At 42.4% G+C, this 6,981-nt stretch overlaps 1 protein-coding gene across 2 annotated transcripts in view; it reads right to left on the reverse strand.

Annotated features, from left to right (window-relative positions):
- The window catches only part of otud7a (OTU deubiquitinase 7A), an 81,025-nt gene that overhangs the window by 6,418 nt on the left and 67,626 nt on the right, over positions 1–6,981 (reverse strand). The window lies entirely within an intron of this gene.

The following is a 6,981-nucleotide window of genomic DNA, read 5'->3' on the forward strand; positions in this document are numbered from 1 at the left end:
GGAGAAGCGCGATTCGTCACTCCAGAGAACGCGTCTCCACTGCTCTAGAGTCCAGTGGCGGCGTGCTTTACACCACTGCATCCGACGCTTTGCATTGCACTTGGTGATGTATGGCTTGGATGCAGCTGCTTGGCCATGGAAACCCATTCCATGAAGCTCTCTGCGCACTGTTCTTGAGCTAATCTGAAGGCCACATGAAGTTTGGAGGTCTGTAGCGATTGACTCTGCAGAAAGTTGGCGACCTCTTCGCACTATGCGCCTCAGCATCCGCTGACCCCGCTCCGTCAGTTTACGTGGCCTACCACTTCGTGGCTGAGTTGCTGTCGTTCCCAAACACTTCCACGTTCTTATAATACAGCTGACAGTCGACTGTGGAATATTTAGGAGCGAGGAAATTTCACGACTGGATTTGTTGCACAGGTGGCATCCTATCACAGTTCCACGCTGGAATTCACTGAGCTCCTGAGAGCGACCCATTCTTTCACAAATGTTTGTAAAAACAGTCTGCATGCCTAGGTGCTTGATTTTATACACCTGTGGCCATGGAAGTGATTGGAACACCTGATTCTGATTATTTGGATGGGTGAGCGAATACTTTTGGCAATATAGTGTATTTGCATGTTTCGAGTATACATGCAAACTACAGATCAGTGTATAAAGGTTACAGCAACGATAAGAGTTTTATTATTAACAGTGTGGACCATAAATAAGCAATAAATCAGTCTGTTTACAGTAAGTGTGCTAACACAAGTGATCACATCATTAATGCAACACAATCTATTTTCACACACTGAGATCCAAACAGATACAGATACATTCGATACGGATAATCTCTGACGTGTTTGGGTTGTACTGCAGGGTCAAAATAAACATTTTGTGTCCGCGGCTCTGTGGTACTGCTCCAAGTGGCGGCTGTCCAGGACGTGAGAGCAAGCCAAGGCAGACTGCAGAAGGGATAACACACGGTGTATAATAACGACACACACAAACAGGAATGTCCGCGTATGAGTATGCTCACAGGCTAACACACAAGGATGTGTTTCAAAGCACACACCCAATTTCCTCACGCAGTTTCCAATAGAATAGGGTAAGACAGAGGACATGGGGTCACGGCCCCACACGCGGCCTCGGCCTGTACCGTTTCCATTTGATCCCGATCCAGAAGCAAACACCAGTCCTGCCAGTTCTGCAGCAGGGGACCCCAGTGTAACATACTGTATTCGCTGGCCCTGCTGGTAGCTGGAGTGAACTATCCTCGACTGACCTCGCCTGCCTGCATACGAACTCTTATATCACTGAGATGCTGGAAAACTACAGTGAGTTTCCTGTAATATAACCAGCCATGAGACCGCACAGACAAAGCGAGAAGAAATGGAAAAAAAATAAATAAGGAATGAGAAATTAAAGCAGCTTTAATTCGGTGATGACTGACCAGGATCAGTGAGCTTCCGATACAGTGGAAGTGGCGAGAGGTGGATGGATTACACAAACAGAAGTTGCTGACAGATGACATGCTTATGGTCTTTGGCACCCCGTCTTATACGGTATCTTATAATTCCTGTGGTTCCCTGGTACAGGATGACGTATGGTGCGTGTGTCTCGTTGCGCAGTGTGGTGCTGCTTTGTGGAAAATTTAGGGAGTGTTTATAAAGATTTGGAGTGCAGATCTGTCATGAGAAATATGTGTAATATAATCCCATTTGAAAACAACCCAAAGCTCAAAGCCATTCTTTTTTAAAATACACTCCCTCTAGTGGATTATATTAATCACTGCAAATCTGCACAGTTTTTATTTCAGCTTTCTTTTATTCTGTACTGTGTTTGACTGATGGTGCAAAATTTGCGACGACACAGATGTGGAATTCACAGCTGTGAATATGTTTTAATCTGGCACACATGTGTTCCACCATGTAAATCCACAGTGTCCCACAAGATGCTCTTTTTTTCCCCCATTCGCACTCACACACTGTACGCAAAATCCCTGCTGTCAAAGCCTCGTTGCTCGGTTAAAGCAACCTGGATGTGTTGAACAGGAAGTGTCATAAAAGTGTGCGCCAAAATGCTCCCCTTTATAGGAGGATCAGTTTAAGGGCCAATCTTCCATGCCAAGGAAAGCCTGCAGGTCCTCAAATGGGTCTCGAAATAGCACTGAGGTTTGGTGTGGGTGGACTCCACTCGCTCAGAGTCTACAGCACTGGCTACCGCACACGACACCGGCAGATTAAAGCAGGACTGGGGCAAGTTTACACAGGGACACCATTCAGCTCTAGAAAGATGGAGGAAGGGTGTCTGCATTACAGCCGGATACACCTGAGAATATAAACACCCATCAGCAAGACGAAGACCCGAAATGAGCGTAGGTGCAAAAACAAGAGGAGCAAGATTAACATTCCAGCGAGCTGGTGCAGCCACAGCCATGTAAATGGAATGCGTGTGAAAGTGCAGGGGAAGACACGGGAGCTGGGGTGGGGGGGCTATCGCACACGCTCCGAGATGAACGGAGTCTCAGTGTTCTTGGGGAAGCTGCTGGCACCTGAACACACAGAGGAGGGACAGATGCTGGCTGGCATGCCTGAGCGGAAGAAACAGGATGGAGGGAGTGAAGGAAAGATCATCGGGCCAGGCCAAAATGAAAGACACAATGCGGCTTCCACACAAGAGGCGGGAGAGAAAAAAAAAGAGCAGGACATTGTACTGACTTTTTAGCTTGGGTTGATGTGCTCTAATTAGCAATGGAAGACAGACACACAGAGAGAGAGAGAGAGAGCAAGTAAAATGTAAGAATAAATATGGGAAAAATGAGTCAGAGGAGCCAGTGGAAGAAGCTCAGGTTCCATGTGTGTGCTTAAGTGTGTGTGGATTCTGGGTGTGTGGGGCCTCATGGCTCTGTCTGCACTGTTACAGCTACAGATGACCTCATTCATCTCAGAGAATAGAGGCCTCTTCTGCACTAAACTGAACACAAAACTGAACACCCACCAACTGTTTCACTTTCTGCCCTTTCCGAGTCTGCCCTGTCGAGCTCACACTACTCCACTGATTTCTTCCACTAAGGATATATCGGTTTCTCACACGTCTCACACCACATAACATACAGAGGTGCAATAATAACAAGGTGCTGTGAGATGGCATCAGTTCAGAAGGCTACTATGGCGGGAGGCTTCTTCATCCCGGAGGAGTGCAAGTGCACTGAATTCCTCTAATTTCAAGCTTCAAATCCATCTGTCATACAGGAGCACCAGGGCACTGATGGCACATAAGAGCTGCTTCACGCAACAAAGAGAGAGAGTGAGACGCTGCCATCTGCTGGATATTTACCAAGCAAAGTGACCGTACTCAGGAAAAAAAGGTACAAAGCACAGAGCATCCGACAATATACTGTATTTATCTGGGCAAGAGGCAACCGTACCTACAGCACTCTCCTGAATGATTGACAACTTTTATAAAAATGCTTATAGAAAACAAAACATTATAGAAACATTACACATAATAATTACACATTTCCACTCAAAGCATAGCAGAATCTTTTGCGCTAAAACACAATTCTCACTATTTTAATTAGATTAATTAAAATTTTTAATTAAACTGGCATCCCTAAAGAATATTTTGAATAACTGCAGGAAGTGTCCTGTTTCCCTGAGGTATAAATACTGAAGCAGTTCAAAATGCCATTAAATACAATTACGACCATAACAAAAAGTTTAACTTTAGGAATTTGGGAAATTTGCCCGTAATTGGCCCCATGACCCATGTGTAAGTCGCACAGTTTAGCTGACTTTTGTGGTAATCAAGTTTTGAAATGAACTGACAAACAGAACTTTTTCAGCAAATGCTTTGGAAACATCACAAGAAAGAAGCCATTCCTGAGCGCATTACTAAACCTGAACACCTGAACACCTGAACATCACCGAGCATTATTATAACTAGAATTATCATTGTGTCCTGTAAGACAAATATACTATATTGCCAAAAGTTTTGGGACATCATTGAACTCAGGTATATAAAATCAGGATCCCAGTGAATTCACGCGTGGTACCGTGATAGGTTTCCACCTGTGCAATAAGTCCATTTATGAAATTTCCTCACTACTAAATATTCCATGGTCAACTGTTAGTGCTATTATAACAAAGTGGAAGCAACTGGGAACAACAGAAACTCAGTCCACAGAGTGGTAGATCAGGTAAAATCACAGAGCGGGGTCAGGTGCACAGTGCACAGAAGTCTCCAACTTTCTGCAGAGTCAATAGCTACTGACCTCCAAACTTTTTGTGGCCTTCAGATTAGCTCACGAACAGTGTGTAGAGAGCTTCATGGAATGGGTTTTCATGGCCAAGCAGCTGCATCCAAGCCTTACATCACAGAGAAGTGAAGACATGTTCTCTGGAGTGACCAATCATGCTTCTCCGTCAGACATCTGATGGACTTTTAGAGGAATGGTCAAAAATTCCCATAAACACACTCCTAAACCTTGTGGAAAGCCTTCCCAGAAGAGTTGAAGCTGTTATCGCTGCAAAGGGCGGGACAACTCCATATTAAAACCCTACGGATTAAGAATGGGACGTTATTAAAATTCATGTGCATGGAAAGGAAGACGTCCCAAAACTTTTGGCAATATAGTGTATCTAGCTTTTCGGACATGCACACCATCAGCAGGTTTGGCCTCAACAGAGGACTTTATATAAGGAAAGCACCTGACAGCCCACTGTACACTACCATGCTGGATCTGTTATGTGCTAAGGCGTTTTTTTTTTTTTTTGCTCTTTGATGGTATCAAGCTTTCTGCTATGTACCTGGATATTTCTAGTTGCCTCTGCCCAGATGTTCAGGACTGGGTATGGATAGAGCATAAACAAGATGATTAGCCAAACAAACCTCCAAACTCACCCAGACATGGTTAAAGAAAATGTCTGCGGAGCTGCCAGTCTACATGCACAAACCTAAGGATATATACTATAAAGGAGATTAAAATGTTCTGCATGGGGTCAGAGGGTTGACCAGAGACAGACGGTGAGAGATGAAAGCTATATTACTGACAAATCAGATTCACTGAGTCAGAAGAACATCTTCTGTTTTAAATATATTTATTCCATGTTTAGAAATCTATTACTCCAGGCCTTCTTTATCACATTATCTAATATTTTTAGCAAGATGTCTGTTAACAATAAACAATAAACTGCATGATCATTTTGGTTCAACTTTAAAAAATTGGTTCAAATGACTGAATATTGAAAATCTCTGGTTTTAGACCCTAGAAGAAAGCATCCCATGAGTGCAAATGAAATATTCTCCCTGAAGCAAGATTCAAGATCTTTTACAAACATCTCCAACCTTGTTAGTCATTACAGGAAGAGGCTCAGTGCTGTTATGTTCTCCATGGTAGCTTTCACCAAATATTTACTGTGGAGGAGCTGATGTGTGGAAAAATGAGTGTGTGTAGAAAAATGCTCTTAATATAAAGCGACACAACATTTATGCCATACATTTTTAAAAAATTATTTTTGCATATTCACATGAAAGCCGGCAATAATTCTGAAATTTACTGCAAACCATCTTTTAGAGCTATTAGAACAGCCGGGTTGTGTTTGCTGGCCTGGTAAAAGATCTGCCCAGTCTGAGCTGGAATAATGAAGTAAAATTCTTTATCACTCAGGTAACAGAAGACTTTGGAGGGACGTTATAATCTTCTGTAACTATGCTCCTTTATTTCTCTTTTTTTGTCTGTGAAGGAGAAAAATAAAGAAGCGGGTCACAACGAAATCCTCCAATGTACTGTGTGGAGTTTATCCTTATCCTGGAGATCTGCAACCTAAATATTACATAAACTAGGTGATTATGGCTTATTATTTGAGTGCCAGAGGATTAAAACCGCATGACTGTAATGCTGCCGTAATGCCGTAATTATTTTAGAAGCCCGTTTAGACTCAAAATCGCTTTCAGCAGGAGAAGATTTGTTGTGATTTGAACAGTCAGTCAGTCAACTGTGTCTTTCAGCAGAACACTGACCGCTTTAGAAAGTTGCATCTAGTCAAAAAAATCCATCCTGCTCCATTACACACACACCCTCCTCTTTCTCTCCACTTCTCCCTAGCTGAAGGCCAACCCAGTGCTGACCGAGGTCTGAAGGAATGTCTCCTGAATAATTGATTGCCGGTAATTAGATCTCAGATCTGCATTATTCGTTGGGAATGACACTGGCCTTAATCTTATTTTTCTTCCCCGGAATCATGCTCACTAATTTGAACAGAAGCACTGTAGCAGGCACTATACTGGGAAAAAAAATACCCCTACCCATAAACACCCCCCACCCCCACACCCCACTCCAACAGTCTGAAGCACTCAGAGACATTTAATGTTGCTGTCTAGGACCTGCTGCATTATTATCTCTAACTTCATCATTTAGTTATAGTGCACTTTATCCATCATGCACGTCTGTAAGGCTGGTCCATATCAGTCTGAGTGCTCTCTGTAATCTAATGATCATTTTACTTCCAACATTGATTCTGTGCAATGCTGTGATGTCTTGAAAATCATAAAGTAGGAAAGTATACATTTATGAATGCCTACTGTCCCTTACATTAGGCCAAAGGTCTGGGCAAGCTCGTATATAGTGATAAGGGAACAGAGAAGGAAACACCTTTGGTTTCATAGCAGTAAATAATGAATCAGCATATTTCTGCGTAGACGTGGACAGCAAACAAAAGATTACAAAAGATTGATTTCAAATAGGATGTCTGCTTGTATTGATGAGTAAAACTCTTCTTTTGTTGAGCAGACATTTAATGCATACTGTAGGTTTGTTTTATTGATAATTACTAAATAATACTTTAATTTATTCATTATAGCTGGCAACAAAAAAGGCACTTAAGGCCATAATCCGTTACGAATATTTATCCCCGACTCTCAGAGTAAAATCTTGTGTTTCATAGACAATCAATAAAATTTACTAAAATGTCACAGAACAAGATATTTCTCATTTATATT

This window comes from Hemibagrus wyckioides, linkage group LG14 (genome assembly GCF_019097595.1).
Source record: "Hemibagrus wyckioides isolate EC202008001 linkage group LG14, SWU_Hwy_1.0, whole genome shotgun sequence".
In the NCBI taxonomy this organism is placed as follows: domain Eukaryota; kingdom Metazoa; phylum Chordata; class Actinopteri; order Siluriformes; family Bagridae; genus Hemibagrus; species Hemibagrus wyckioides.